At 47.8% G+C, this 10808-nt stretch overlaps 1 protein-coding gene across 2 annotated transcripts in view; it reads right to left on the bottom strand.

Moving 5' to 3' along the window:
- Positions 1–10808, bottom strand: part of LOC125943852 (uncharacterized) — a 378186-nt gene that overhangs the window by 194647 nt on the left and 172731 nt on the right. The window lies entirely within an intron of this gene.

The following is a 10808-nucleotide window of genomic DNA, read 5'->3' as shown; positions in this document are numbered from 1 at the left end:
TGTTGAAGAGAAGTTCCTCCTAAAAAGCACACTGTTGCATATGTAGAATGACGATAGGTCCCTTCAGAACACTCCAGGCTTGTTTGTGGTGCGGCCTTCTGAGAAATAAATTGGTGAAGCGAGCTCCTGGTCCTCCTGCTTTTCTTGAGAGATGGTGGCCGCATCAACTCCTTAAAAGCCTGCGGATTCGTCATCATCGCGTGATAACTCGATCGGCGATCTGAAAAGGCAGTCAGCATCCAAGTGCTGCTTCCCGATTTATAGACCACTGGCATGTCCTACTCTTCAAGCCAGCGTGCCAAACTTGCAGCTAGGTCTTTCATGTTGGTCAACCAACAGAGAGAATGTTGGTCACTTATGACTTGAAATGGGCGGCCGTATTTGTACGGGCGGAACTTGGTAACTGCCCATACTACAGCTAAGCATTCCTACTCTGTGGTGGAGTAGTTCGACTCGGCACGTGGCAGTCTTCTACTCGCGTAAGCGATAACTCGCTCGGCGCCGTCTTGCCGCTGAACAAGAACGGCGCCCAGACTCACGTTGCTGGCATCGGTGTGGATCATTGTCGGCGCATCCACGTCAAAGTGGGCAAGAAGAGGCGGAGTTTGTAGACGGTGCTGCAACTCGTTAAATGCCGCCTCCTGCTCCTCGCCCCACACAAACGAAACATCTTCTCTGCTTAGGCAGGTGAGGGGTGAGGTGATGCGTGCAAAACGCGCAATAAATCACCGGTAATATGCGCATGGGCCCAGGAAGCGCCTGACTGCCTTCTTGTCCGTACGTCTTGAAAACTTTGCGACGGCTGCGATTTTTTCAGGATCAGATCTGACACCTGTGTGACTTACAACGTGGCCCAAAAACTGTAGTTCTTTATAGCCAAAGTGGCACCTTTCAGGTATTAAAGTAAGCCCAGCGGACGGTATACCTGGAAAAACTGACCGTAGCCGTCTGAGATGTTCACCAAATGTGGCAGAATAAACAAACACGTCGTCTAGGTACATTAAGCCTTTGGAACGTGGCTGGGGCGCAGCACAATCCAAAAGGGAGAACTTTGAATTCATACAGCCCATCAGGCGTCACAAAAGCAGTCTTTTCGCGATCCCGCTCATCGACCTCTATTTGGCAGTATCCGCTATTTAAGTCCATCGATGAGAAATAAAGTGCATGCCGTAGCCTGTCGAGGGAATTGTCGAGGCGTGGTAAGGGATACACATCTTTTTTCGTAACCCAATTGAGCTTGCGATAATCGATATGAAACCGTAGGCTACTTTTCTTCTTAACAAGTACCACCGGCGATGCCCAAGGGCTTTTTGACGGCTGCATGACATCATCTTCTAGCATTTTCTTGACTTGCTGCTGTATTGCTTCACGCTCTTTCTCAGCCACGTGATACGGATGCTGCTGCATGGGTATTGCTGGTTCCTCCGTAATGATGCGGTGTTTCGTCAGTGGTGTTTGACGCACTCGGGACGTTGTAGAGAAGCAGTCCTTAAAATGGTCAAGCAGAGACTTTGTTTCTATTGCGGCGCTAAACCTGGGTCAACGTCGACGACGGGCGCCTGTGGCATCGTATCGATGGTTGATTCCTCTTTTACAGCAAAGCAGTGTTGAACGTGCTCAATTTCTTCAAAGTATACCACAGCGGTGCCTTTACTGATGTTGCGGCGTTCATTGCGAAATTTGCCAGTAATACGTCTGTGCGACCGCCGATTACGCTGACGATACCCCGAGCAATGGCCACACCTTGATGGAACAGAAGTGCAGTTAATTATTCGGCTACACCGTCCTTGGTAAACTTGCTCTCCGAAACTGACGGAGACAAGACTACATGATAGTGGTGGTATGCAGACGTCGTCATCGGCGACACGTAACAATGTAAGTTGGCGCTCTTGGTCGTGACTCGTGTCTATACTAGTTGATAAGGTTATCTCGCCATCCCGTACATGTTAACCACGGTGCCGTACCCCCGCAAAAAATCCATTCCAAGGATAAGTGATCTGCAGCGCTCTTTTAAAATCATGAAAGTGGCGACGAAAGTTGTATTGCCTATCTGGAGTCGTGCAGTACATTTTCCTGTAGGTGTCATTATCCGGCCCCCGGCATTTCTAATGTAAGGGCCCGTCCATTACATTTTGACTTTCTTAAGCCGGTCTGCCAACTGCTCACTCATTATTGAAAAGTCTGCGCCAGTATCAACTAAAGATGTCACGTCATGCCCATCAATCGTTAAGAGTAGGTCTGCACTCACAAATTCGCCGGCGTTCCGTTTCGCCGGGTTTCTCTGCTCGTTTCTCAGTAATAATAGGGGATTTTCGACGGTTCGACGACCTGCAACCTTCCCCCCGGATGCCGCTGATTTCAGTTTCCCCGCCATGGGCTTGGAGAGAGGCCTCTTACCACGTTGGCGAAACTGCGACAGTTCTGTGAAGAATAACGTAACGGAGACAGCGAGCGCGACCGGACATTAGCTGAGCTGCCTTCTTCCCGAGTGACACTGTCGTCGAACCGCGGATGTCTGTCTGGAAGCTGTCCCGGAGTGGCAAGTGACATTTCCTGGATGCCTCACTGGCGATGAGGGCAAAAACGATAAATGTGCCCTGGTTCACCACAGTAAAAACACAATGGTCGGCGATCAGCAGTGAGCCATACGTCGGTCCTGCGACGCTGGGGTCGCCTGAAATGGTCCCCCTGTATCCAGGCAGCAATAGGTGGCCGCTGGTGGTATTGCTGTACTGGCACGGTAGAAAACTGGCGACGGACAGCGTCTGCGTAGCTGTATGTGCGTGGCTCGAAGCGCGGCTCGGGACACGGTTCAGGGAGTGGCTCAGGAGATGCGAATGCGTGCCGGATTTCTTGGCGGACAACTTCGGCGACCGAAACAACAGTAAACTCCTTGTTTGTCGCAGTTTATTTCGCAATCTCCTCGCGCACAATGGCTCTTATCAGTTGACGCAGCGAGGCCTCGCCTCTCACTGCCAGTACTGCGGCTGCTGCAGGCGCATCTTTAGTCAGGCGTTCGTATTGCCAGCAACGCTGCTGGAGCGCCCGCTCAATTGCTGTGGCTTCCTTAATGAAATCTTACACTGTTGTAGGCGGGTTGCGCACGAGACCAGCGAATAGCTGTTCTTTTACGCCGCGCATGAGATGACTCAGCTTATTAGAATCAGGCATGTTGGGATCCACGTGGCGAAACAAACGAGATATGTCCTCCGCAAACATAGAAACGCTTTCGCTGGGCGTCTGAATGCGCAACTCGGGAAGGCGTTGTGCATTATGTCGGCGATCAGTGCTTCCGAAGGTATCAAGTAGCCGACGGCAAAATTCGTCCCACGTTGTCAAATTCGCTTCGCGGTTTTGAAACCACGTCCTTGCACTACATTCAAAAGCGAAGTACACATTGGAAAGTTTCTGGTCCGGACGCCACTGACTGACCTGAGCTACGCGTTCGTACTGGTCCAGCCAGCCTTAGGTGTCTTCATACATGTCACCGTGGAAGCTTGTGGGGACTAGATTGTTTTGAACAGTCATTTGTGTTCGACTTGCAAGCGCTATTTCCACAGTAGGTGAGGCCGCTTACAAAGTTCATTGCAAGAGACTGAATTCCGGGCACAGACCTTGCAGGCAGCAGCTTGCGTGGTGCACAGGTGTCTCGACGCGTGGATGATGTCTTGAAGGGCTGGATGCAGAGCTACTCGCAGGAGTCATCCCAATCATTAGGCGATGATGCGATACCCAGCACTTCCACCAGTGTCACGGCTCACTGGAGGCAAGAGCGGAGAGCGGTCTTTATTCGAGATAATTAGAACAAGCGGTCAGTTCAGGCTTCTACTTCTCTATGATGATGATGATGATGATGATGCCTCAACACTTGGCACAACCCACTGAGGGGGATAGGACACGAACCGGGTGGTATTATGATAGAAATTTAAAATAAATGATTTTTAAATACATCAGTATAAGAATAAAAATAAATGACTAATTGAAAATGAGAAATAAAGCATTAATAAAAGAATTAAGTAGTCTATACTAAGATAGTCAGCCTTGCCTGAATAGCAATAGTAATATGAATTTAATAATAAATTAAATACAGCAAACGTAGATTTTGAATAATAATAATAATAATAATTGTGGATTTGTGACTTTACGTTTTGAATTTGCTAAAGTTATAATTTATTGAAGGATAAATAAAGCAATCACGTAACAATGGGAAAATATTAATACGGCAATCTTTTTGTGTCACATAGAAAGTTATAAATGGCTCGGCAAACATTCCCGTGGCCATATCCTAACACCGTGGCTCCAAGTGAGAGTAAAACTGAACTGCTTAACGGCAGTCCTAGATTACGAAGTGCGCATTCTAAACATCGTTGTCGATGATTAGAAAACCGCCGACAGGATAATAAAAAAGTTGTCGCAGTTTCACCTGAAAGGCGAAGCATCAATTGCGATAGCAAATTTGTAGAGAGCTATACGGAGTAATGATATTAGCTTTATAAGCTGTATAAACTTGGACATGCAGCAGCACCGGCAACACGCAGAACTGTTGTCGACGCCGTCGGCGTGTAGCCCGCGTTAGCTCAAAATGCGTGCGGCGTTGGTGACTGTTGCTGGAGCCTCTGATATAAATGGGCACTTGGTGCCGCAGCTAAACGTCGCCTCCCTTCCCTCCCCCTCCCCCCCCTCCCCCACGGCCCCTCGCGCGTCGGAAGAAGGCGCGTTTGCTCTACATATATATGTATGTATCTACATATATTGTAAAGGAGGAAAGAGACGCCTACTTCTGCAGCCCTTAAGCGAGCACGGCGCAGAACGCGCGTTTGTTCTCCGCCGTGCGTTCACTCCCCGTGAAAGCGCGCGCCCCTCGCGCCCTTTCACTCGCACATACAGCGTTCGGCGCGCGGCGACGATTTCATCTCCATTGACGTCATACGGAACCTCACGGCGACGGCGACGCCGACGGCAGAAATCTGCTTTTGAGTGTCCATATAATTGCTATCGCAATAAAAGTGATCGATAGATTCTGGTTCATTGCAGAGGTAGCATAATGGTGATGCCCCAGACCACATCTGTGCAAGTAAAAATTTAGTTGTGGAATACGGCAACGCAGTCTTGTAAATGTTACTTCGAATTGCCGGTTGGGACACCACTGTCGATTCAAAGAATAATTTAGATGTATAAAGTCTGTTGATTTTGCTAGTGCGAGGCTTTTCTTGTCTTCAGTCAAAGAAAACTGCCTATATCTGGCTGCAGTGATATACGCAGTTGCCGGCAGCACAGATATCGCCGGACCCTTTAAAGAAGCTCGTGCTAAAGAATCAGCTATTTCATTAAGTTGAATGTCTCGGTGGCCTGGTACCCATACTAAATGAACTAACTTTAAGTGGGGAAGAGCTAATGTATAAAACGTGTTTAAAGCTGTCAAATTTCTAGATGCATTAAGCGCGCTGCATACAGAAAGTGAATCTGTGACAATCATAACTTTTGTAACATGTAGCGGTAACTTTCGCAATGCAAGAATTATTGCCAGAAGTTCGGCCTGAAAAACTGATGTGTAATCTGGGCAGGCGAACTGAAAAAGACCAGTCGAGGGATGGTGAGTATATTCCCACGCCTGCCTTCTCTTCACACGAGGAAGCATCAGTCGCTATTACATTTATTGGGAAATGGGCCAAATAATCTTGCAAAAGGGCATTCAATTATGTACTTCTCTAGCATCTCGCTCGTACACTCGAGGTCGCCGTTTTCGTCGTCAGCGTTGTTGGGCACAGATTGCGTCGTGGAAATATGGCTATTTTCCAGCAGATCGATGTCTATAGAGCAAAAATCGCGAAGATACTGCAATACCGGGCCGGCCCGCGGCGTACGTGATGCAGCCCTGATGCACTCCGCCAGCTTGCAAAAATAAGTTTAATAGCGTTATTGGCCGCGTTGACGCCGACACCGACACCGTATTTTCTGCGACATGGGGCCCGATAAAAATATAGAAAGGCTTCGTTTTCAATATTCCCCTCAATGTTCCCTAGAACCAAGGTACAGCGAAACACCATCAGAATTGGAGGACGCTTAAGCTTGGCCGTTAAGGGTAGAACGCGATAGCATTCAAAGATTCCTGGCTGCTTATCAGGCTTTTTTCTCGTATTTTCAAATTACAATCTAACGCTATCACGTCTGTAGGTGGTGGTTAAGTCGTATTTTACGATGAGGGATTTTACTTTGAGAAATTCAATTTTTGTTCACTAATACCTTGCGCAACCAGTAGGTAAGCTCTCCCAAGAAACAAAGGACCTAATAAAGAAACGACAGAAGATGAAAATGTCCAACTCAAGAGATCAGATAGAATTCGCTGAACTGTCAAAACTAATCAACAAGAAAAAAGTAAGGGATATTCGAAATTATAACGTGGGAAAGATTGAGGAAGCCGTAAAATATGGACGCAGCATTAAATCAGTAAGAAGAAAGCTTGGCATAGGACAAGGCAAGATGTATGCACTGAAAGATAAGCATGGTAATATCATCAGCAATTTCGATGGCATAGTAAAAGCAGCGGAAGAATTCTATACTGACCTGTACAGTGCCCAAAACAGCCAAGCTACTTTCATTCAAAATAGTGATGAACCGGACACAGAGGCTCCTTCTATAACTAGCGCTGAAGTTAGAAGGGCCTTGAAAGACATGACCAGGGGGAAAAGCTGCTGGAGAAGATGGAATAACAGTAGATTTAATCAAAGATGGAGGAGATATCATGCTTGAAAAGCTTGCGGCCCTTTATACGCAATGCCTCACAACTTCATGTGCACCAGAGAGCTGGAAGAACGCCAACATTATACTAATCCATAAGAAGGGAGACGTTAAAGAACTGAAGAATTATAGACCCATTAGCTTGCTTTCAGTATTATATAAAATATTCACCAAGATAATTTCCAATAGAATCCGGCCAACACTTGACTTCAACCAACCAAGAGAGCAGGCTGGCTTCAGGAAGGGATATTCTACGATGGATCATATCCATGTCATAAATCAGGTAATCGAGAAATATGCCGAGTACAATCAACCTCTCTACATGGCTTTCATAGATTATGAAAAGGCATTTGATTCAGTAGAGATACCAGCAGTCATAGAGGCATTGCGTAATCAAGGAGTACAGGAGGCATACGTGAATATCTTAGCAAACATCTACAAGGATTCCACAGCTACCTTGGTTCTCCACAAGAAAAGTAGAAAGTTACCTATCAAGAAAGGGGTCAGGCAAGGAGACACAATCTCTCCAATGCTATTTACTGCATGCTTAGAAGAAGTATTCAAGCTCTTGAACTGGGAAGGCTTAGGAGTGAGGATCAACGGCGAATATCTCAGCAACCTTCGGTTTGCAGATGACATTGTCCTATTCAGCAACAATGGAGACGAATTACAAGAAATGATTGAGGACCTTAATCGAGAAAGTGTAAGAATTGGGTTGAAGATGAATATGCAGAAGACAAAGATAATGTTCAACAGCCTGGCAAGGGAACAAGAATTCAGGATCGCCAGTCAGCCTCTAGAGTCTGTAAAGGAGTACGTTTATCTAGGTCAATTACTCACAGGGGACCCTGATCACGAGAAAGAAATTTACAGAAGAATTAAATTGGGTTGGAGTGCATACGGCAGGCATTACCAAATCCTGACTGGGGGCTTACCACTGTCGTTGAAAAGAAAAGTGTACAATCATTGCATTCTACCGGTGCTAACATATGGGGCAGAAACTTGGAGGTTAACAAAGAAGCTCGAGAACAAGTTAAGGACCGCACAAAGAGCGATGGAACGAAAAATCTTAGGACTAACGTTAAGAGACAGGAAGAGAGCGGTGTGGATCAGAGAACAAACGGGGATAGCCGATATTCTAGTTGACATTAAGCGGAAGAAATGGAGCTGGGCAGGCCATGTAATGCGTAGGATGGATAACCGGTGGACCATTAGGGTTACAGAATGGATACCAAGAGAAGGGAAGCGCAGTCGAGGTCGGCAGAAAACCAGATGGGATGATGAAGTTAGGAAATTTGCAGGCGCAAGTTGGAATACACTAGCGCAAGACAGGGGTAATTGGAGATCGCAGGGAGAGGCCTTCGTCCTGCAGTGTACATAAAATATAGGCTGATGATGATGATGATGATGACCTTGCGCCACGCGAAGGGCCCCGCCGGTCGGGGTGGTTCTGGATGATGTGGTTCGGCACGATTATTTCCGCCAGAAGCCGATGCTTACTGCGACACTGACGCCGGATTTTCTGCTACACGGGGCCTTAACGCTGTCGCTTTAATATGTTGCGTCCAAATACAACTCGCATCAGATATTAAGCTGATAAGAACAGATACTACATATTCACCCGCATTGGCCATGCCTACCTTCGCACCATGCACGTGTACACTATCCCGCGTATTTAAACTAGTGCCTACTAATATCGGTGCCTTCTGTCTCTTGAAGCCATGCTCTACGTAGGCTCCTTCCGTCAGCTCTCTTCTGACTGTGAAATGGGTAGGCCGCGTGTTGTACAGTCTTACGAAGAACAGCGTGCCTACCAAGAACGACGGCGTTAACAGAAAAGGGAATGGGGGCGGCGGCGGCGTAGAGAAACCACCGATGATGAGCGGGCTGCGGACGCCAAGCGTAAGCGCGTTGCCCGCAAGGACCGCGAGACAGAAAGAAATGCTAACTGTGCATGTGGCCCCCATCCCTCAAACTTGTAACGTTCACTGGAGCAACGGTCAATCACCGCATACACAGCTTCGCTGGTTATCCACATCCACAGAGTGTACTGAATTTTATGTCTTTTTTAAACAAATCATTGTGGTATCAGCACCATTCGTTTTCTGTGAACTTGTAGCTCATCATAGATTACCTAGTGATTTGTTGACACTACAGCGCTTGCGTTCTTTTATTGCGATTACCATCCTTTGGTTACTTAAGGTGCTTTGAACATATCTATCTATCTATCTATCCATCCATCCAGCTAGCAAACTTGCTAGCTGTTAGCCTCTCATGCCGACGCTGTGGCTGGAGTTAAATTAAAATTAAATTATGGGGTTTTACGTGCCAAAACCAGTTCTGATTATGAGGCACGCCGTAATGGGGGACTCCGGAAATTTGGACCCCCTGGGGTTCTTTAACGTGCACCTAAATCTAAGTACACGGGTGTTTTGCATTTCGCCCCCATCGAAATGCGGCCGCCGTGGCCGGGATTCGATCCCGCGACCTCGTGCTCAGCAGCCCAACACCATAGCCACTGAGCAACCACGGCGGGTGTGGCTGGAGTTGTATAGAAGCTCAGGTCACTAGGTGAGTGCTCATTGTCGAGGTCGTTCCATCGTCGTCATTCAGGCTTCGTGATCTGAGTTTGTCATGCCGTCGTCATGACGCCTTCTACGCCAACTCAGTGACTCTAAATGTCTGTTACCTTGGACCACTAGGTATGCTCTCGTGGTCATGAACATGTCGTGGTCGGTAAATCGGCGTCATTCCAGTGATAAGATTTATTGACGGCAAGCAGCAGACGAAATGCCAGCACGGTAACAAGAGAACAACGGTCTCGGCGCCAACTGCTCGTGACCTGCGCTCGCACCCTGCATCGATGGTAGCGCCCCTGTACTGCTTGGTCCCTGCTCTTCTTTTTCATCACAATAACCCTGACGGCGAAGGATAGCCATCTTGGTGATTCAAGGCGATGAAAGTTTTAGAGCGTCGTGATACGGCTTTAGGCGGCTGACGTGGACCATGTGGCGACTAAGACGGCGCTAGTCCGAGGACACATTCACTGGCTCAATGACATAAATTAGGGGAGACCAGCACTCGATGGTGCGGTATGGCCCGTGGTACTGAGCAGCAAACTTGGAAGCGTGGCCTGGAGGGTGGAACGGTAATCTGAGCCAGACGAGGGATCCAGCTGCAAAACTCCGCACATGCTTATTGTTGTCGCGGAGATCGTTCTGGGGTGCTTGGCTGTCAGACCTGAATGAGCCGGCCAGCTGACGACACTCTTCCGCAGGCCGTGCGACGTCGGATTTTGGAATGAATTCGCTCAGACGTAGGAGTGGTATAGTAAAATTGTCTCAAGTGTGCAGGATGTTTCGCGGCAATATAAAATCAAAACTGGTTAACAACCCGTCGTAGGATGTGTCATCGTGTTACATGCATAAGTCACAAAGACGTCCCAAATGGGATTGTCAGAATCGATGTACATCGCGAGCATTTCTCCCAGCGTGCGGTTCAACCGTTCCGTGAGGCCATTGGTTGAGGGTAGTAGGAAGTAGATGTGCGGTGATCAATCTGGCATTAACTGTGGAGCTCTTGTATGACGCTGTACAAAAACACAGGGCCTCTGTCACTCAGCAGGACCTGTGGTGCACCATGACGGACAAAGAAAATGCGCAATAAGAAGGAAGCGACATCACCAGCATCAGCTGCCGGGGTGATGCTGGTGAGAAAAAAGGGGAAGAGAAAGAGAAAGGAATAAAGAGACAGAAAGAAAGAGAGACAGAAAGAAAGAAAGTCAAAATGAAGGTCAGAGAGAAAGAGAAAGGAAGGAAGAGACATAGAAAGAGAGAGAGAGAGAGAAAGGAAGAAAATCACCACAAAGGTGAGATACACACACGACATGCTTCGCTTACCCCCTTTTTCTGGAATGGGGAAGAGCTGGTGATTTTCTAGAGCGCAGCTCGTCCCTAACCGCGCGAACGCACTCGTGCCGCTGCTTGCGCATTTATCGCCGTCTTCTTCCACAGCTGGCTCCGATGTCGCTCATCATGTCAGCGTTCCCATTCTGCCGCTCCTTCTGCCAA

The sequence above is a fragment of the Dermacentor silvarum genome, chromosome 3 (assembly GCF_013339745.2).
Source record: "Dermacentor silvarum isolate Dsil-2018 chromosome 3, BIME_Dsil_1.4, whole genome shotgun sequence".
Lineage (NCBI taxonomy): Eukaryota > Metazoa > Arthropoda > Arachnida > Ixodida > Ixodidae > Dermacentor > Dermacentor silvarum.
This window is presented reverse-complemented; position numbering and strand designations above follow the sequence as displayed.